General features: G+C 46.9%; 1 protein-coding gene across 10 annotated transcripts in view; it reads right to left on the reverse strand.

Annotated features, from left to right (window-relative positions):
* LOC126161441 (prolyl 4-hydroxylase subunit alpha-1) overlaps nt 1-22,928 on the reverse strand; it is an 806,800-nt gene that overhangs the window by 71,222 nt on the left and 712,650 nt on the right. For 4 of the 10 annotated variants that reach the window (XM_049917251.1, XM_049917252.1, XM_049917249.1 and 1 more), the window contains one exon: nt 444-500. The exons of the other annotated variants lie outside the window; for them this stretch is intronic. The gene's annotated coding sequence lies outside the window, so the exon portion shown is untranslated. The remainder of the gene's footprint in view (nt 1-443; nt 501-22,928) is intronic. 10 annotated transcript variants of the gene reach the window in all.

Raw genomic sequence — 22,928 nt, forward strand, 5'->3', positions numbered from 1 at the left:
CGTCTACGGATTTATCCCGCATTTATAGTCAGTTATTTGTGAAGAATGATTTGTTAACAAGGTGCGAATCTTGGCAACGAAGGATTCTAGAAATGGCTGAATCAATCACAAAGCACAGTCCACATGACGTAATGGCGTGAAGGGCACACGTAGCAAGTCAATCAGTTGCAATTTCGCATTAACATTCTTTGGTGTCCACAAGTGGTGTCCACGCTGCTCTTCCAACCTAACCCTCACTATATGTCAGATGAGAAAAGGGGGGAAGTTGGCGCGAGTGTTGTCACAACTGATCGCTGTTCAACATCCTGGGGTTTCCACAGACAAATTTAATATTCGTGCTAACATTTAAACTTTTTGCAACCCCACTGACACTGGAAAATTCAAAAGCAGTTCAATTCGCGTTTACATAATAACACATTCATATTCGAGGTGATTGCTCTTACCTTACTGGTGTGTTGATCACCAAAGAAGACACTCTGCAGGATGGGTGACGGGAGCACCTGAATCGACAGAAATAGAATAAACTAGAGTGATATTCAATAAGCACTACCTGTTCGTTATCATGATTAGTTAGCGGACAGCACTGTTTTATTGCGTCTAAAATGACAGTAAGACGTCAAATTCTATTCCACATAACTTTCAACAACCGTTAACAATATTATTCTGCTGCCAATGTACACACAATAAACACACTGTTGTCAGCTTGCTTAAGTTGGCAGAAACTAAAAAGCGGTCAGTACCCGTCGAATTCACTCAACAGACCAAAGTTATCTTACCTAGCTCGTTCTTAGAAGCTTTTTTAAGAAGTCAACTTATCACAATGAGCGGTGGCATTTAAACAGTCATTCTTCCAGCGCACCATATTTGACTGGAACGGGAAGAAACCGAAATATCTGGTACCATCCAATGCACCGTCGGCCGTTCGCTCCACAGTGCTTTGCAGAGTACGTACGTATGTATGTAGATGTCGGTAGTAGATATGGCTTTTTGTAACGTGTCTCATATAACTCTTTTCTCAATTAAATTGGTTAACAGAACATGTAGTACACATACTTTCTGTTCCCACTCCGAACGCCTCTCGTTTTAACGTAGCTTGTCACGCTTCTCGTTTTAATGTAGCTTGTAAGCGTGAATGTCTTTAGATTAACTCACGCGGCTGACATGTAGCAGAGATCTCATGGAGTTGTTGACGGATGGTTGTGCTAAAATCATGCCTTTGGTGAGAATGTATCCGTTTGTTGAGATAGACAACGTTCTTGTTCCATCGCGAAAAACGTATTGCTCATCTATCTCTGAATGCCCGAGCAAGTTTTACTGTGGTGTAATGATTCTGTATAATAATAATAATTATTATTTATTCATTTCTATCGACTGAAACGAGTCTGTGGTAGTAACTGAATGAAAACAGTCTATATAGTCGGTTGTAATTATGCATACTGACTGAATTATTCATTCTTTCTACTGAAGTGAAACCAGTCTGTAGTTTTTCTGGCGATTGAATCATGTATTCGTATCTTCAACTGAAATCACGCTTTAATGATCTGACTGAGTGAGCTACACTCATTCATTCTTCTAAGTAAAACCAGTCTGTGGTACTTAGATTAGTTGATCCAAAGCAGTGGTATATACCGACGTACGCATACCCCCGTAATGGTAGCCCTATCGCCAATGATACGTGAAGATATCGCAGAGGGTGCGCCAGAGGTAAAATAAAGATTATACATTTTCATTTAATTATGTACTGAATGGACTAATTCTTCTTATCATAACTGAAAACTGAGTAATATATTGTTGTGAACAACGTTATTCTAGGGTAATTAACACGTAAGAAACTAAGCTGATGTAATGTTGGTACGAAGTAGACCATAAAAATTGCTTAGGGCAGTGATCGGGCCGCATGCGCGAATCAAGTATGAAAGCGGCCCACGATTCTAGGCCGTATTTTATAATGATATGCACCTAACAACTAACAGCCGAATAAAAAAAAAGTCAATTAACGTTAACAACGTCTTAAGAGTGTAGTTTTCCTGCTCAGTAACAAACACAAATACTTAGAGAGAGACAGTAATATTTAACGATGTACTTAATTTTCATTGACGCTGGTAAATTCTGCCGCGTACTAAGTTGGTCAGTGACAGAGGGTAAAGTAGTGGCCACTGAGTGGTTACATGATGTTCGTCTTCCAGTATCGACAACTCACGACTTGCGCGACACATACTGGTCTACTGCTATGGTACATATTTTGACACTGAAGTAACATGGATTGGTCAATGTGCTTCACACACACAGTCACCTGCAAACGCGGTATTTGTTTGTAGCAATGATCATGTCAATATATCAACTCTGTTGTGATACAATTGAGGGAAGAAAAAATACAGTTAAAACATTAGTAAACATTTCTAATCGCGTTTCCTATTGCAAAATGCATTTAGATACAGGTACAATTACTGTTATAATCAGTTAATAATCAGCTCACACAGATTACACAACACGTTATCATGCGATTACAGTGTGGCTGCGTTGCGCGTGGTGGCACTCTGAGCAGAGAACGGTAGACATGAAATGTTCCGAATAGGGCCGACTTTTAACGGTGAGCACCTGAGGGCAGGCAGTAAATATCACGCCCTTATTCTAGCTACTCTACTGAGAGCTCATAACGCACTGATATGTTGCTACAAAAACCAATTCTAGCTACTCTACTGAGGGCTCATAACGCACTGATATGTTGCTACAAAAACCAATCACAGCTAGAAACTTGTACATAATGCGAACGACAATCAAATAATTTATAATCAACGACGGTAAAATACTCTCTACTAAAGTTGAATGAAAGCAAAATCCGCAACGGCAGTTTATTGTGTTTTCTCTGTATGACGACCGTTTACATACCATGGAGGTATATCTTCAGGTCATGTAAAACTAGTACTTCGTGTGCCACGAATAACAAGGTACAAGTGCGCATAAAAACATGTCCCTCCTCAATAGAACCTTGGATGAAACGGCGGATGGACGTCCGATTCGAACCATGCATGATGGAGATGTATTACAGATCATGCACCTACATCTACATCCATACTTCGCAAGCCACCTGACGGTGTGTGGCCCAGCGTACCTTGAGTACCTCTATCGGTTCTCCCTTCTATTCCAGTCTCGTATTGTTCGTGGAAACAAAGATTGTCAGTATGCCTCTGTGTGGGCTCTAATCTCTCTGATTGTATCCTCATATTCTCTTCGCGAGATATACGTAGGAGGCAGCAATATACTGCTTGACTCCTCGGTGAAGGTATGTTCTCGAAACTTCAACAAAAGCCCGTACAGAGCTACTGAGCGTCTCTCTTGCACAGTCTTCCATGGAGTTTATCTATCATCTCCGTAACGCTTTCGCGATTACTAAATGATCCTGTAACGAAGCGCGCTGCTCTCCGTTGGATCTTCTCTATCTCTTCTATCAACCCTATCTGGTACGGATCCCACACCGGTGAGCAGTATTCAAGCAGTGGGCGAAAAAGTGTAGTGTAACCTACTTCCTTTGTTTTCGGATTGCATTTCCTTAGGATTCTTCCAATGAATCTCAGTCTGGCATCTGCTTTCCCGACGATTAATTTTATATGGTCATTCCATTTTAAATCACTCGTAGTGTCTACTCCCAGATAATTTATGGAATTAACTGCTTCCAGTTCCTGACCTGCTATATTGTAGATAAATGATGAAGGATCTTTCTTTCTGTGTATTCGCAGCACATTACACTTGTCTACATTGCGATTCGATTGTCATTCCCTGCACCATGCGTCAATTCGTTGCAGATCCTTCTGCATTTCAGTACAATTTTCCATTGTTACAACCTCTCGATATACTACAGCATCATCCGCAAAAAGCCTCAGTGAATTTCCGATGTTATCCACAAGGTCATTTATACACTCCTGGAAATTGAAATAAGAACACCGTGAATTCATTGTCCCAGGAAGGGGAAACTTTATTGACACATTCCTGGGGTCAGATACATCACATGATCACACTGACAGAACCACAGGCACATAGACACAGGCAACAGAGCATGCACAATGTCGGCACTAGTACAGTGTATATCTACCTTTCGCAGCAATGCAGGCTGCTATTCTCCCATGGAGACGATCGTAGAGATGCTGGATGTAGTCCTGTGGAACGGCTTGCCATGCCATTTCCACCTGGCGCATCAGATGGACCAGCGTTCGTGCTGGACGTGCAGACCGCGTGAGACGACGCTTCACCCAGTCCCAAACATGCTCAATGGGGGACAGATCCGGAGATCTTGCTGGCCAGGGTAGTTGACTTACACCTTCTAGAGCACGTTGGGTGGCACGGGATACATGCGGACGTGCATTGTCCTGTTGGAACAGCAAGTTCCCTTGCCGGTCTAGGAATGGTAGAGCGATGGGTTAGATGACGGTTTGGATGTACCGTGCACTATTCAGTGTCCCCTCGGCGATCACCAGTGGTGTACGGCCAGTGTAGGAGATCGCTCCCCACACCATGATGCCGGGTGTTGGCCCTGTGTGCCTCGGTCGTATGCAATCCTGATTGTGGCGCTCACCTGCACGGCGCCAAACACGCATACGACCATCATTGGCACCAAGGCAGAAGCGACTCTCATCGCTGAAGACGACACGTCTCCATTCGTCCCTCCATTCACGCCTGTCGCGACACCACTGGAGGCGGGCTGCACGATGTTGGGGCGTGAGCGGAAGACGGCCTAACGGTGTGCGGGACCGTAGCCCAGCTTCATGGAGACGGTTGCGAATGGTCCTCGCTGATACCCCAGGAGCAACAGTGTCCCTAATTTGCTGGGAAGTGGCGGTGCGGTCCCCTACGGCACTGCGTAGGATCCTACGGTCTTGGCGTGCATCCGTGCGTCGCTGCGGTCCGGTCCCAGGTCGACGGGCACGTGCACCTTCCGCCGACCACTGGCGACAACATCGATGTACTGTGGAGACCTCACGCCCCACGTGTTGAGCAATTCGGCGGTACGTCCACCCGGCCTCCCGCATGCCCACTATACGCCCTCGCTCAAAGTCCGTCAACTGCACATACGGTTCACGTCCACGCTGTCGCGGCATGCTACCAGTGTTAAAGACTGCGATGGAGCTCCGTATGCCACGGCAAACTGGCTGACACTGACGGCGCCGGTGCACAAATGCTGCGCAGCTAGCGCCATTCGACGGCCAACACCGCGGTTCCTGGTGTGTCCGCTGTGCCGTGCATGTGATCATTGCTTGTACAGCCCTCTCGCAGTGTCCGGAGCAAGTATGGTGGGTCTGACACACCGGTGTCAATGTGTTCTTTTTTCCATTTCCAGGAGTGTATATGTTGTGAATAGCAACGGTCCTACGACACTCCCCTGCAGCACAGCTGAAATCACTCTTATGGGACTGATGACCTCAGATGTTACGTCCCATAGTGCTCAGAGCCATTTGAAATCACTCTTACTTCGGAAGACTTCTCTCCATTGAGAATGACATGCTGCGTTCTGTTATCTAGGAACTCATCAATCCAATCACAAAATTGGTCTGATAGTCCATATGCTCTTACTTTGTTCATTAAACGACTGTGGAGAACTGTATCAAATGCTTTGCGGAAGTCAAGAAACACGGCATCTACCTGGGAACCCGTGTTTATGGCCCTCTGAGTCTCGTGTACGAATAGTGCGAGCTGGGTTTCACACGATCGTCTTTTTCGAAACCCATGCTGATTCCTACAGAGTAGATTTCTAGTCTCCAGAAAAGTCATTATACTCGAACATAATACGTGTTCCAAAATTCTACAACTGATCGACGTTAGAGATATAGGTCCATAGTTCTGCACATCTGTTCGACGTCCTTTCTTGAAAACGCGGATGAACTGTGCTCTTTTCCAATCCTTTGGAACGCTACGCTCTTCTAGAGACCTGCGGTGCACCGCTGCAAGAAGGGGAGCAAGTTCCTTCGCGTACTCTGTGTATAATCGAACTGGTATCCTATCAGGTCCAGCGGCCTTTCCTCTTTTGAGCGATTTTAATTGTTTCTCTATCCCTCCGTCATCTATTTCGATATCTACCATCTTGTCATCTGTGCGACAATCTAGAGAAGGAACTGCAGTGCAGTCTTTCTCTGTGAAACAGCTTTGGAAAAAGACATTTAGTATTTCGTACTTTAGTCTGTCATCCTCTGTTTCAGTACCATTTTGGTCACTGGGTGTCTGGACATTTTGTTTTGATGCACCTATCGCTTAAGACCAAAATTTCTTAGGATTTTCTGCCAGGTCAGTACATAGAACTTTACTTTCGAATTAGTTGAACGCCTCTCGCATAGCCCTCCTCACCCTACATTTCGCTTCGTGTAATTTTTATTTGTCTGCAAGGCTTTGACTATGTTCATGTTTGCTGTGGAGTTCCCTTTGCTTCCGCAGCAGTTTTCTAACTCAGTTGTTGTAACACGGTGGCTCTTTTCCATCTCTTACGATCTTGCTTGCAAGGTTCGGAAGGAAGGAAGGGAGAGTGGGTTCAACGTCCCGTCGACATCGAGGTTATTAGAGACGGAGCACAAGCTCGGATTGTGTCACGGATGAGATAGGTAATCGGCCGTGCCCTTTCGAAGGACCCATCCCGGCATTTACCTGGAACGGTTTAGGAAAATCACGGAAAACCTAAATCTGGATGGTCGGACGCGGATTTAAACCGTCGTCCTCCCAAAGCCAGCCCAGTGTGCTAACCACGACGCCGCCTCGCTTGGTATGGATTGTTCGGATCGGATTCGATGTGCCGTTTCATCCAAGGTTCCATCAAGGAGTGACAAGTTTTTATGCGCACTTGTACCTTGGAATTCGTGGCGCATTGAGTATTAAGTAGACTTGAAGATATATCTATAGGGTATGAAAACGGTCGCCATACAGTGAAAACACAATAAACAACTACTGCGGATTTGGACTTTCACTCAACTTTAATGTAGACTATTTTACCATCTTTGATTTAACATTATGATTTACATTGGATAACAAAGAAATAACAACAGTACCTATGCGGCCTGTGGTGTCGCCCCGCAATATCAGTATTGGCTCTTGTCATTTCCATAATAATAAAATAAGCAAATCTGAGAGTTGTAGGTGAATGTGCTCGTAAATGGGCTTGAGTCCTGAAACTTGTCGCACTTAACGGCAGAATAAAACAGCATTCTACAGCCGAGATGAGACACTTGTTTTACATATTAACGGCACCGCCACAGTGGCAACACTTAAATGGACCCTATATGCAGATGTCGACGCTGCGAAATGTAGAATGCTGACCCCTCTCATTCGTTAAATCCCTAGGGGAAAGAGATGCTTCGCGAAGCTCCAACAGCCAAGAACTTTTCTCAGCACTTGTTCTCACCCGCACTCGGATATTGCCCCCGGAGGCGCTGTGCGCTGGTGAACACAAGTGAGGCAGAGCTTAAAATACTCGCGCTTCCGGTACACATCGCGGCGTTCAGCAAGGAGACGCCGACTGCTCGCGTCAGTAGGTGTGTGCTCAGAATACTGCGTTGATGCCTCAGAATGTGACCTACCAACCACACTACTAGACACAAAATCAGTATCAAAACATCAGACTGCACATCCAAACTGGTTAAAAAGTTATATGACCCAAAATTTTCATCTGCTACAGACAAAGCCGAGCAAATTTTGCTAACGCCATTCCACCGTTTATATTTAACAATATATTGCGTGCGTTGGGAAACATTGATTATGTAACAGTAACGATGGATAGCTCAAACAGTCCCTTTAGTTGCACACGCCAGATCACTGTTATTTCCACCTTTGGCTTTGTGATCTTTAATATCACCCTTTCCTCTATGTGCAACGAAAATTCTCCAGTACGTGCGCAATAAACACGTTCATTGTTAACTGCCATTACACAGTTTCGAAAATTTATACTCTTGTAGCAAGTTAACGTTAAAAACGCACCTTTTTTCCTTATTGCTAAACGATACGACAAAAAAACGAATAGCGATAAATGACCAAAAACGTGTAGACAAGTTACTTCACACACGAAGCAAGCATAAACACACTGACCTTGTTCTGTCGCCAAAATGATTAAACGAAACGTTTTGGCGGAATCGATAGCTGACGCCTCCCCTTCGACGTTATCTGCTGTGTTTGCTTTAGCGGATGATGTTGCACCTGTATTGCGAAGTTACGGATACGTACCGCACAGAATTCGGTTTACGCATACAGGGAGAGAAGTTAAATACCAACATAATGGCTGAAGTAAGGAAGGCATTAGAAGCTCCAACGAAACAGCTTCCCGTAGCTTTCAAACCTCAGCCTTAAATTCAGCTGCACAAAACAGCTGCACAAGAATGGAAAACAGAGGGCTACATGAGAACTGCAAAGCAATTTAGAAACTACGAACACTGGAGGCAGTAATGCAATGGTGAAAGTAGCAGAAAAAGAAAGACTGAATTGCATATCAGTGGAAAACCTCGATCAGAAGGAGCAGCTCACTGAACGAGGCTTTCAGAAGTTCACAGGTCTTTTTCGTACATCAACAGTGGACCCTGAATGAATCTTGGATGAGCTAGCTATTCGCATATGAATCCCGCTTTTATAGACAGAGAAAGGAACCCTAGCGAACGAGGAATGTTGAAAGCATATACAACGTATCAGGCTAAAGATGCTATTGTGGGATAAAAAATGCCTAACCAGACGTAGCGGTAAAGAACGAAAATTTGTAAGAGATTAACGGGAATGGAACGGTTCTGCTAGTGTTCTCTATAGAACAAGCTTGAGAAGCCGCACCTGATCAGCGATTGTCGATGCAGTTTACATTGTTAAGAGGCATGTGACGTACATCGTATTTTGATATGGGTTAAAGGATTGTGGAGCGCGCGTCTGTAAATTAAAAGGTGAAATAAAAATAACGTGCATCATATGCATTGGTTTTGTAATAGAGTATACAGGGTTATTACAAATGACTGAAGCGATTTCACAGCTCTAAAATAACTTTATTATCTGAGATATTTTCACAATGCTTTGCACATACATATAAAAACTCAAAAAGTTGTTTTAGGCATTCACAATTGTTCGATTTGTGCCCTTTTAGTGATTCGGCAGACATCAAGCCGATAATCAAGTTCCTCCCACACTCGGCGCAGCATGTCCCCATCAATGAGTTCGAAAGCATCGTTGATGCGAGCTCGCAGTTCTGGCACGTTTCTTGGTAGAGGAGGTTTAAACACTGAATCTTTCACATAAACCCACAGAAAGAAATCGCATGGGGTTAAGTCGGGAGAGCGTGGAGGCCATGACATGAATTGCTGATCATGATCTCCACCACGACCGATCCATCGGTTTTCCAATCTCCTGTTTAAGAAATGCCGAACATCATGATGGAAGTGCGGTGGAGCACCATCCTGTTGAAAGATGAAGTCGGCGCTGTCGGTCTCCAGTTGTGGCATGAGCCACGCGTGAAACTTGCCCGCACGCGTTCAACCGTATCTTCGCTCACTGCAGGCCGACCCGTTGACTTCCCCTTACAGAGGCATCCAGAAGCTTTAAACTGCGCATACCATCGCCGAATGGAGTTAGCAGTTGGTGGATCTTTGTTGAACTTCGTCCTGAAGTGTCGTTGCACTGTTATGACTGACTGATGTGAGTGCATTTCAAGCACGACATACGCTTTCTCGGCTCCTGTCGCCATTTTGTCTCACTGCGCTCTCGAGCGCTCTGGCGGCAGAAAGCTGAAGTGCGGCTTCAGCCGAACAAAACTTTATGAGTTTTTCTACGTGTCTGTAGTGTGTCGTGACCATATGTCAATGAATGGAGCTACAGTGAATTTATGAAATCGCTTCAATCATTTGTAATAGCCCTGTACTTAGACTAAGCCTATCTAACATACAGCGCGACATTACGTTTCATTACGTATAGCTAGTATCTTAAGGCCGTCCGCACACGGAGCGACTGAAAAGGAACGCAAGGAGTTCCGCAAACGGTGCGATTCTGAAATGATAAACTGCAGTTGCTGTGTGGGAGCTTGAAGAAGAGGGAGTATTATTATTTGTCGCGTATTCGGCATGTCGAGTACAGTTATAAGCGCAGAGGAAGATATGCTTCTTTATTATTATTACACACGAATGAGAACACGACGAATATCTTTGATTCATCTGTAGATTCAAAGAAAGTACAATTTTGGTAAACATTTTTGGAATACAGTGATCCATAGCTTATTATATTTTAACTAAAGTTCAGTCTTGATCACAACACTTATGTCTCAATAACATAGGTGACTGGTTTCGGTTATATTTATAAAACCATCTTCAGACCCATGGTTTCCTTGGAGGATGGTAGGCCGAGCTCTCCTCAGCTGATCATCAGTTGACTTCGTGGCAGCTGAGGAGAGCTCCGCCAACCATGCTACAAGGAAGCCATGGGTCTGAAGATCGTTATATAAATATAACCGAAACCAGTCACCTATGTTATTGAGACATAAGTGCTGAGATCGAGACTGAACTTTAGTTGAAATATATCAAAGAAAGTACACTAATAAAAAAAAAAGTCTCAAGACCATGAAGGAGGTATGCGAGATAAACGAAAGTTGGTAGGTGTGTTTCTACATCTGACCTCAAACTTGGCGCCAGTTGCATAAGAGTGGCGGTAGTAGCGCCACTATGAGGATACAAACCAGGCTTGCTTTAAATACGCGCTGTAACGGTCGTGAGAGATGGTTCCGTCTGAGATTGGACGTGGTGAGCTGATGTTAGCCAAAATCCCTTTAAGATGACAAAGACGCCATTATCAACACTTCACTGAGTGCTTCTGCTATACTGGAGCGAATGTTAGGAATTTAGCCACTGCATATGACTGCTAGCAGCGGTGGTTACAGATATGTACTGTAGCAATAAGACCGGGCTCCGGACGGCCACATGGCACTACCGGGAAGGAAGACCATCGTGTTCAGCGAATGGCTCCTGCGCATCGTACTGCACCTGCAGCAGCAGTTGGCACCATTGACACAACGAACTGTTACAAATCGGTTACTTCAAGGGCAGCTCCGAACCAGACGCCCTGTAGCGTGCTTTCCCCTAACCCCAAACCTCCAACCATTTGCGACTTCATTGGTGTCACGCGAGAGCTCCCTGGAGGGCAGCGCGGAGGTCTGTTGTGTATTCTGATGAAAGCTGGTATTGCCTCGATGCCAGTAATGACGGCGTGTTGGTTAGATGGAAGCCAGTTAAGAGCCTTCAACCAAACTGTTTGTGTGCTAGGCATACTGGACCTACACCGGCAGTTATGGTCTGGGGTGCGATTTTGGAGTACAGCAGGCGCACCGTCGTGGTTGTCTACATCCATACTCCGCAAGCCACCTGACGGTGTGTGGCGGAGGTTAATTTGAGTACCTCGATCGGTTCTCCCTTCTATTCCAGTCTCGTATTGTTCGTGGAAACAAAGATTGTCGGTATGCCTCTGTGTGGGCTCTAATCTCTCTGATTTTATCCTCATGGTCTCTTCGCGAGATATACCTAGGAGGGAGCAATATACTGCTTCACTCCTCGGTGAAGGTATGCTCTCGAAACTTTAACAAAAGCCCGTACCGAGCTACTGAGCGTCTCTCTTGCAGAGTCTCCCACTGGAGTCTATCATCTCCGTAGCGCTTTCTCGATTACTAAATAATCCTGTAACGAAGCGCGCTGCTCTCCATTGGATCTTCTCTCTCTCTCTTCGATTAACCCTATCTGGTACGGATCCCACACTGGTGAGCAGTATTCAAGCAGTGGGCGAACAAGTGTAGTGTAACCTACTTCCTTTGTTTTCGGATTGCATTTCCTTAGGATTCTTCCAATGAATCTCAGTCTTGCATCTGCTTTACCGACGATTAATTTTATATGGTCATTTCATTTTAAATCACTCGTAATGTCTACTCCCAGATAATTTATGGAATTAACTGCTTCCAGTTCCTGACCCGCTATATTGTAGCTAAATGATAAAGGATCTTTCTTTCTCTGTATTCGCAGCACATTACCCTTGTCTACATTCAGATTCAATTGCCATTCCCTGCACCATGCGTCAATTCGTTGCAGATTCTCCTGCATTTCAGTACAATTTTTCATTGTTAGAACCTCTCGATATACTACCGCATCATCGGCAAAAAGCCTCAGTGAACTTCCGATGTTATCCACAAGGTCATTTATATATATTGTGAATAGCAACGGTCCTACGACATTCCCCTGCGGCACACCTGAAATCACTTCGGAAGACTTTTCTCCATTGAGAATGACATGCTGCGTTCTGTTATCTAAGAACTCTTCAATCCAATCACACAATTGGTCTGATAGTCCATATGCTCTTACTTTGTTCATTAAACGACCGTGGGGAACTGTATCAGACGTTTTGCGGAAGACGTCTTGCGGGTGGAGAGGAAGGGAGACACCAGGAGGTGAGGGGGATCGAGGCGGCGGACAATATATAGTGTGCGGATGTGTTCAAGGAAAAGGAGCGAAAACGTCCTCCGTTTCGTAATACATAGCGTACTGTAACTATTCTGCGCATGCGTCTAAAACTTGATAGATGAACCACACTGCCCGCCGGCAGCGCCCTCGCTGGCGGAATAGCGGAATTCAGTCCCCCTCTGCGTTGCTGTTTGCCACGGCCGTCGACGCACTCTGTCGACGTCGATTTGAGCAAATCGTGGAGATGATGGGATTCCATGCACTGTCCAGCTGGTAGCCGCTGTCACGGTTTAACAGATTTTCCGCCAGTCGTATTTCTACGGATTCTTTAATAATGGAGTCCCAGAAGGATGTTGCTGTGGACAAAATGATTGTTTTCTCATACTCCATTGAATGTCCAGTAGAAATACAATGTTCAGCAATAGCGGACTTGCTTGGCTGCAAAAGGCGGGTATAACGCTGATGTTCAGTGCAGCGTTCTTTCACGGTGCGTGTGGTTTGACCTATGTAAGCCATACCACATTGGCACGGTATCTTGTAAATTCCAGCCTTTGGTACAGATTGTCCTTAACTGATCCCACAAGGTCCTCAATCTTCGATGATGGGCGGAAAACCACTTTTACCTGAAATTTTCGGAGGATTCTTGCTATTTTAAACGAAGTGTTGCCAACGAAAGGAAGAAAAGTTAAAGAGGAGAACATGCCGGAACCGTATTAACCGACCAAGTGTAAACAGGCACGGAACTCAGTGCCACAGACCGACATCCGGTACCTGCACAAGACAACGCATGTACATTTTCATGTTTGCTGTCAATATTCTGGTGGTTACACCGGTATCACTGTACCTGCATATCACATTTGCACTGCCTTATATCGCGCTTAGGTTAACCTGTGAACTCAACAGCGTTTATCAGTTAAGTACGTAACCTCGACAAATGAATTTCAGAAATTTCATTGCTATACATTAATGATTTCTTGGATTTTGGATTTTTTGTGTCAGTGTAGATACACAACTGGCCATTAAAATTGCTACACCAAGAAGAAATGATAAACGGGACAAATATATTATACTAGAACTGACATGTGATTACATTTTCACGCAATTTGGGTGCATAGATCCTGAGAAAGGAGTACCCATAACAACCACTTCTGGGCATTGAGTCAGAGACTGGATGACGTGTACAGGTACAGGTGCCCATGCAGCTTCAACACGATAGCACAGTTCATCAAGAGTAGTGACTGGCGTATTGTGACGAGCCAATTGCTCGGCCGCAATTGACCAGACGTTTTCAATTGGTGAGAGATCTGGAGAATGTGCTGGCCAGGGCAGCAGTCGAACATTTTCTGTATACAGAAAGGCCCGTACAGGACCTGCAGCATGCGGTCGTGCATTATCCTGCTGAAATGTAGGGTTTCGCAGGGATCGAATGAAGGGTAGAGCCACGGGTCGTAACACATCTGAGATGTAACGTCCACTGTTCAAAGTGCCATAAATGCGAACAAGAGGTGACCGAGACGCTTAACCAATGGCACCCCATACCATCACGCCGGGTGATACGCCAGTATGGCGATGACGAATACATGCTTCCAATCTGCGTTCATCTCGATGTCGCAAAACACGGATGCCACCATCATGATGCTGTAAACAGGATTTATCCGAAAAAAATGACGTTTTGCCATTCGTGCACCCAGGTTCGTCGTCGAGTCCACCATCGCAGGCGCTCCTATCTGTGATGCAGCGTCAAGGGTAACTGCAGTCATGGTCTCCGAGCTTATGGTCCATGCTGCTACAAATGTCGTCGAACTGTTCGTGCAGATGGTTGTTGTCTTGCAAACGTCCCCATCTGTTGACTCGGGAATCGAGACGTGGCTGCACGATCCGTTACAGCCATGCGGATAAGATGCCTGTCATCTCGACTGCTAGTGATACGAGGCCGTTGGGATCCAGCACGGCGTTCCGTATTACCCTCCTGAACCCACCGATTCCATATTCTGCTAACAGTCATTGGATCTCGACCAACGCGAGCAGCAATGTCGCGATACGATAAACCGCAATCACGATAGGCTACAATCTGACCTTTATCAAAGTCGGAAACGTTATAGTACGCATTTCTCCTCCTTACACGAGGCATCACAACGAAGACTCACCAGGCAACGCCGGTCAACTTCTGTTTGTGTATGAGAATTCGGTTGGAAACTTTCCTCATGTCAGCACGTTGTAGGTGTCGCCACCGGCGCCAACCTTGTGTGAATGCTCTGAAAAGCTAATCATTTGCATATCACAGCATCTTCTTCCTGTCGGTTACAGCACGTCAAAAACCATTTCTTAATTTTAATTAGGGCTGGATTTACGTTTGTGTGAATGTGTATCCTAGGTGAGAACTGGCAAGCACAGTGCTTTTGCGGAAAGGACGTGTCAACACAGTGGCGACTGACAGCACCAGGATTTCACCGCCTCCATCATCAGCGTATTATGGATAGCGGAAGCAGTCCAGCCCGATCGCTGCCAAATGTCGGCTACTTTGAATTGGTCTATTGTTATGGAGGGGTACCGACAGCGTTTCTACCGCACTCCGCTCGAGCACGAAATACGTAAATGGGTCGGTGGACAGGATGTACCCAAGGAACACACCGTACGGGTTGCGGAATAGAGGCGTAGAAAGATCAACGGCGGGCATGACTCACAGGACGTGGCCACTGCAACTCAGGATTACGCAAGGAGGAGGGGGAGTAGGAAGAAGCGCGGGATGCGCCAAGGCAACGGCAGCTGCAGCAGCGTAGCCCAGCTAGTAGACCTTATTAAAGGGGCGGGCGAGGCAGCGACGTCGCGTCGCGTTGCGGTAACGCGCATTCCGCGCGGCTGGAAATGCCGGCGCGACAGATCTGGCCGCGCCGGCGCGTCCTTGGTCTATCTGCGGCCGTGACTCACAGAGGCTGCGGCCCGGCCGTCTCGGGCCGGGGCAGAGACGAATCCGCGGGTCGTGCCTGACGAAAGCCGCCTGCCGCACGACGCCGCTTTCCCCCGCCCACAGCGCCTCCTGCACAAGACCGGCTGCCGTTGCACAAGCCCAGCCTTCGCAAATCGTCGGCTCGTAACCAAAGATAACAGTTATACCGAGTGCCTTCGCCCAGCCTTCGCGAACCGTCGGCTTGTAACCAAAGATAACAGTTATACCGAGGGCCTTCGCCCAGCCTTCGCGAACCGTCGGCTTGTAACCAAAGATAACAGTTATACCGAGGGCCTTCGCCCAGCCTTCGCGAACCGTCGGCTTGTAACCAAAGGTAACAGTTATACCGAGTGCCTTCACAGATATCTGACAAGTGCCACGACTTTTTAATAGTGGGAGCACGCAGGCAAAGAAGACATTCCTTGTTAACGAGTTACATGTTCCATAGACCATCCGAACGGTTCCTTTATCGAATTGATGAGGAACGAGTCAGTTAACAGGATATACGCTACAGGCCATTAAAATTGCTACACCACGAAGATGACGTGCTACAGACGCGAAATTCAACCGACAGGAAGAAGATGGTGTGATAAGCAAATGATTAGCTTTTCAGAGCATTCACACAAGGTTGGCGCCGGTGGCGACACCTACAACGTGTTGACATCAGCAAAGTTTCCAACCGATTTCTCATACACAAACAGCAGTTGACCGGCGTTGCCTCGTGTAAGGAGGAGAAATGCGTATCACCACGTTTCCGACTTTGATAAAGGTCGGATTGTAGCCTATCGCGATTGCAATTTATCGTATCGCGACAATTCTGCTCGTGTTGCCCGAGATCCAATGACTGTTAGCAGAATATGGAATCGGTGGGTCCAGGTGGGTAATACGGAACGCCGTGCTGGATCCCAACGGCCTCGTATCACTAGCAGTCGAGATGACAGGCATCTTATCCGCAAGGCTGTAACGGATCGTGCAGCCACGTCTCGATCCCTGAGTCAACAGATGCGGACGTTTGCAAGAAAACAACCATCTGCACGAACAGTTCGACGACGTTTGCAGAGCATGGACTATCAGCTCGGAGACCACGGCTGCGGTTACCCTTGACGCTGCATCACTGACAGGAGCGCCTGCGATGGTGTACTCAACGACGAACCTGAGTGCACGAATGGCAAAACTTCATGTTTTCGGATGAATCCAGGTTCTGTTTACAGCATCATGGCCGGCCGGTGTGGCCGTGCGGTTCTAGGCGCTTCAGTCCGGAACCGCGTGACCGCTACGTTCGCAGGTTCGAATCCTGCGTTGGGCATGGATGTGTGTGATGTCCTTAGGTTAGTTAGGTTTAAGTAGTTCTAAGTTCTAGGGGATTCATGACCACAGATGTTAAGTCCAATAGTACTCAGAGCCATTCTGAACAGCATCATGATGGTCGCATCCGTGTTTGGCGACATCGCGGTGAACGCACATTGGAAGCGTGTATTCGTCATCGCCATACTGGCGTATCACCCGGCGTGATGGTATGAGGTGCCATTGGTTACACGTCTCGGTCACCGCTTGTTCTCATTGACGGCACTTTGAACAGTGGACGCTACATTTCAGATGTGTTACGACCCGTGGCTCTACCCTTCATTCGATCCCTGCGAATCACTACATTTCAGCATTTGCAGGTCCTGTACGGGCCTTTCTGGATACAGAAAATGTTCGACTGCTGCCCTGGCCAGCACATTCTCCAGATCTCTCACCAATTGAAGAGGTCTGGTCAATGGTGGCCGAGCAACAATACGCCACTCACTACTCTTGCTGAACTGTGGTATCGTGTTGAAGCTGCAAGGGCAGCTGTACCTGCACACGCCATCCAGGCTCTGTTTGACTCAATGCGCAGGCGTATGAAGGCCGTTATTACGGCCAGAAGTGGTTGTTCTGGGTACTGATTTCTCAGGATCTATACACCCAAACTGCGTGAAAATGTAATCACATGTCAGTTCTAGTATGATATATTTGTCCAGTGAATACCAGTGTATCATCTGCATTTCTCCTTGGTGTAGCAATTTTAATGGCCAGTAGTGTATATTGATCAGCCAGAACATTATGACCACATTTGTAATGTAGTCGGTATGGCCGCCTTTTGCATGGGTAACAATGGCGACGCGTTGTGGAATGGAAGCATTGAGCCGTTGGTAGGTCGCTGGAGGGAGCTGGCACCACACCTGCACATACAAGTAACCTAATTCCCGGAAATTCCGGGGAGGGGTTTGAAGAGCTCTAACACCACATTCAATCACATCCCAGATGTGTTCGGTCTGGTTCAGATCCGGTGACTTGGAGGGCCAGCACGTCAATTGGACCTCGCCACTTCGTTCCTTGAACTACTCTTTACACCGCTGGCCTTGTGACATTGCGCATTATCTTGTTGAAAAATGCCACTGCCGTCGGGAAACGTGAGAGTCATGAAGGGATGCACGTGGTGTGCAACCAGTGTACGACATTCCTCGGCCGTCATCGTCCCTTGCACGAGTTCCACTGGGCCGTGGATACGCACGTGAACGTTCGCCAGAGGGTAATGGAGCCGCTGCCAGCTTGTCTCCGTCCCGCAGTGGAGGTGTCAAGGAGTTGTTCCGCAGGAAAACGATGCTTTCGCGCCCTCCCATTGGCGTGACGTAGAAGATAACGGGATTCATCAGACCATGCAACGCTCTGCCACTGTGCCAGCTGCCAGTTCCGACGATTACGTGCCCATTTCAGTCGTAATTGCCGACGCCGTCGAGTTGACATTGGCCGTCGAGTTGACATTCAGATCCGGTGACTTGGAGGGCCAGCACGTCAATTGGACCTCGCCACTTCGTTCCTTGAACATGGGTCGCGGCTGCGGTGTCCAACCGTAAGGAATTTTCGGCGCACCGTGTGTTCGGACTCTCTTGTGCTTCGCCCAGCATTAAAATCTGGTGTTAGTTCCGCCACAGTTCGCCGCCTGTCCTGTTTTACCAGTCTGCCCACGTCCGACATCTGTAATGAGGGGTAGCTGCCCAACCCCACCACGTGTGGACGTGGTTTCATCGCGTGAGAAGGCACTCACCACAACACTCCTTGAACACTAGACAAGTCGTGCAGTTTCTGAAATCCCCTTGGCGAGTATCCAGGTCCTCATAATCTACCCTCGGTCAAAGTCAGACAGATCGCGCACATTCCCCGTTCTACACACGCATCTACATGCACCGCGCGCGTGTGTCTGGCTGGCAGTCATTCCTTGCCAGTTGACGCCGCTATCGTCTGGATTGGTTTATATTAGCTACAATATAGCAGGTCAGTAACTGGAAGCAGTTAATTCCATAAATTATCTGGGAGTAGGCATTAGGAGTGATTTAAAATGGAATGACCATATAAAGTTGATCGTCGGTAAAGCAGATGCCAGACTGAGATTCATTGGAAGAATCGTAAGGAAATGCATTCCGAAAACAAAGGAAGTAGGTTACAGTAGACTTGTTCGCCCCCTGCTTGAATACTGCTCACCGGTGTGGGATCCGTACCAGATAGGGTTGATAGAAGAGATAGAGAGGATCCAACGGAGAGCAGCGCGCTTCGTTACAGGATCATTTAGTAATCGCGAAAGCGTTACGGGGATGATTGATAAACTCGAGTGGAAGACTTTGCAGGAGAGACGCTCAGTAGTTCGGTACGGGCTTTTGTTGAAGTTTCGAGAACATACCTTCACCGAGGAGTCAAGCAGTATGTTGCTCCCTCCTACGTATATCTCGCGAAGAGACCATGAGGATAAAATCAGAGAGATTAGAGCCCATACAGAGGCATACCGACAATCTTTCTTTCCACGAACAATACGAGACTGGAATAGAAAGGAGAACCGATAGAGGTACTCAAGGTACCCTCCGCCACACACCGTCAGGTGGCTTGCGGAGTATGGATGTAGATGTAGATATCGATAGTAGGTCGGTGGCCATAACGTTCTGCCTGATCAGTGTATACAGAATGTCTCTCGTAAGAGTCGCCAGGCGCATTTTCTCCCGTGTAATAGCAGATATTTGCAATTTCGTTTTTGCATTGTGTAGCCGGAGTGAGACGAAACAAACAATGGTCATCACGTCTTTCAGGTGACGTCCAGCGTAGACGGAAGGCGTCGTCGGTTTGTTTCCCGTTACAAAGAAAATGATTTTTAAAGCGTAATTTTACGTGTCCATTCTACAGACCGCTTCGCAGATTAGTATAGCGCGATATTTGTTTTATGGTTAAGTATTAACAAGGACGGTAAAGTACTGGTTATTCTTCGTGGTTCAAAATGGTTCAAATGGCTCTGAGCACTATGGGACTCAACATCTTAGGTCATAAGTCCCCTAGAACTTAGAACTACTTAAACCTAACTAACCTAAGGACATCACACACACCCATGCCCGAGGCAGGATTCGAACCTGCGACCGTAGCAGTCCCGCGGTTCCGGACTGCAGCGCCAGAACCACTAGACCACCGCGCCCGGCTATTCTTCGTGTTTTATTGTCCCTATTACTACACTAGAAAACGCAAATATCGTACTAGTCCTACTCATATTGCACTTACACTTAAATACCAGACTTTTTTCTCAGGCTGTACCAGTTTTTAAATAGAATTTCGTCTTCGGAACAGAAAGAGTTGCCTAAGAGAAACATCTAAAACTTGCTTTTCTACCTATCAGTCTGTTTGATACGGCAAGTGATCAAAAATTTCCCTCCCATTCACGGTGTGATATTAAACGGTTATGATAATTTTTACTTCTCTTGCCCCACAATACACGCCATTCTTGAACAGCACTGATCAAAATTTCAGCCATTTTGAGATGAAAAACACACTGCAAATCGCGTCCACTTCGCGCGGAAATAACAAACAATTTGATCGCGTCCGCTTCGCCAAAATTGGCGTCGCACAGTCTCACAGTGCGCGCTCACACAGGACAACTTGACCGTTGGCCATTGTTTGATATTTCCGCGCGGTTGCCGCACCGCAGAGCGTTCGAAACAGTTCGCTCACTCAGGACGCCGCCCTAAGGTGGGCCGGGCCAGCCACCTGGCGACAGTGATCCATCATCCCAATGAAGTTCGCGCTGCGCCTACACTAGAAAGCTTCGCGTAAGAAAGGGCAAACAGCACCCGTAGACAGAATAAGTATTTTGCTATTCGGATAACCAGCGATTCCGTTAGCGAGAGTTCGGATAATCGGAGTTCTACTACACAAGCTATACTATCGCCATAAGTGTGCTTGTCTGTTCTATTCTCATAAAATTCATCATTTTTTTGTAATTTTAATTTTTGTAATCTTATGGTTCTGACAGCAAATTTTAAAAAATCCAAACAACGCAGCTATTCTGCCGGGCTAGGGCAGTGCCAGCTAATTCTGTAGTCTCCAGTGAATGATTATGTGTCTGGCGTAACGAATGAGAACTACAGTTAAGGTATGACACGTTGCGAAGAGGGGACGACGCAGACGGAGGAAGTGGGGGGCGGGGGTAGGGGAGAGTATTTGCGAGCACCAGAACCGGGACTTTAGATAAACTACTCTCGCAAAAGATTTATTGCAGCAGGTGCTCAGCGAACATGAAGATACCTGGATGCCGCCGACAAAGTTTCCGGGCAGCGGCGTCGAGACCTCCGTAATTGGAGTTGCAAACGACTGGTCCGCCAACCGCATCGTAAATTGTGCACGCGACTCCTACAAGGCACCATTCCCAACACAGCAGGAGAACCCGTGCGCCAACTCCGGACGCAAAATATCGCGTGTGTGACTCCGCAGCAGGAGGGTCGTTTGATATTTCACGGAACACCATCATCCTTGCTCTGTTTTCCCCCTTGCTTTTTTCTTCTCGTTTCGGGTAGGCCACCCAGGGACCTCGATATACGAGGGTCGTTCTGAAAGTAATGCCTCCTATTTTGTTGTGGTGACTTTGGACGTCCGCGCCAGATGACACTGGTGTAGTGCACGCTTGCACGTGCAATGCTTGAACCTTCCTCCTTCATTTGCAGTGTGGTTCCGTTGTTCTGCGGTAGCTGGCGTCAGCAGAGGAGTGTCCCAAAATGGAGTCTCATACGGATGCGCCTGTAGAACAGCGATGTGTGATTGAATCCCTCACTGCTGAAGAAATTGCGCCGATTGATATCCATCGACGCTTGCTAAAAGTGTATAGAGAAGATGCAATAAAAGTGAGCAACGTGAGGCGACAAACTACGGCCCGGTCGACCCTGCACAGCTGTCATCCCTCGCAATGAAGAGTCTCGATCAACTCATCCGTGGTGATCGGCGGGTATCGACCAGAGAAATGTGTGCAAAGCTGAATATCGGCTGTACAGCCTTGGAAACATTGTCGGGTTATTTCAGTAATCGCACAGTCTGTGCGAGATGGGTCCAGCGGATGCTTGGAAAAAAATGAAATGATCTCCCATGCTTCTTTACAGAGCGAGGGGAGCGATGCGGGAGACCCGCACCGCCTTACTAGGCAAGGTCCTAATGGAGGTGGTTTGCCGTTGCCTTCCTCCGACCGTAATAGGGATGAATGATGATAATGAAGACGACACAACAACACCCAGTCATCACGAGGCAGGTGAAAATCCCAGACCCCGCCGGGAATCGAACCCGGGACCCCGTGCTCGGGAAGCGAGTACGCTACCGCGAGACCACGAGTGGCGGACCCAGCGAATGCTTACAGAAGATCGAAAAACTCATCGAACAGGTATTTGTCGGGACCTGACGGACCAATATGAAGCTGAAGGTGACAATTTTCTTAATAGCATCGCCACCGGAGATGAGAGATGGTGTCACCACGGAATCAAAAAGACAGTTCAACGGAATGCCGATATGCGAATTCTCCGACGAAGAAGAAATTCACGACATAGCCGTCCGCAGGCAAAGCGATGTGCACAGTCTTCTGGGATAGCCAGGGTGTGGTGCTTTTGGATGTCCTGGAACCTGGACGTACTGTCAATTCAGCACGCTACAAGACGACACTGACTATGCTGAAAGACCGAATTTCCAGGTTATGGCCGGAGAAGAAGACCAACTGTCACCTGCAAAATGATAATGCCAGTCCCCACACCAGTTTTATGACCACGCACCTCACTGCAAAATTCGCATGGACTGTCTCACCATATCCACCGTACAGTTCCGATTTAGCGCTTTCAGACTTGACTGTTCTCAAAGCTACATCTACATCTACGTGATTACTCTGCTATTCACAATAAAGTGCCTGGCAGAGGGTTCAATGAACCACCTTCATGCTGTCTCTCCACCGTTCCACTCTCGAACGGCATGCGGGAAAAACGAGCACTTAAATTTTTTCCGTGCGAGCCCTGATTTCTCTTATTTTGTCGTGATGATCATTTCTCCATATGTAAGTGGGTGCCAACAGAATGTTTTCGCAATCGGAGGAGAAAACTGGTGATTGAAGTTTCATGAGAAGATCCCGTCGCAACTAAAAACGCCTTTGTTTTAATGATTGCCACTCCAATTCACGTATCATGTCTGTGACACTATCTCCTCTATTTCGCGATAATACAAAACGAGCTGCCCTTCTTTGTACTTTT

This window comes from Schistocerca cancellata, chromosome 2, assembly GCF_023864275.1.
Source record: "Schistocerca cancellata isolate TAMUIC-IGC-003103 chromosome 2, iqSchCanc2.1, whole genome shotgun sequence".
Taxonomy (NCBI): domain Eukaryota; kingdom Metazoa; phylum Arthropoda; class Insecta; order Orthoptera; family Acrididae; genus Schistocerca; species Schistocerca cancellata.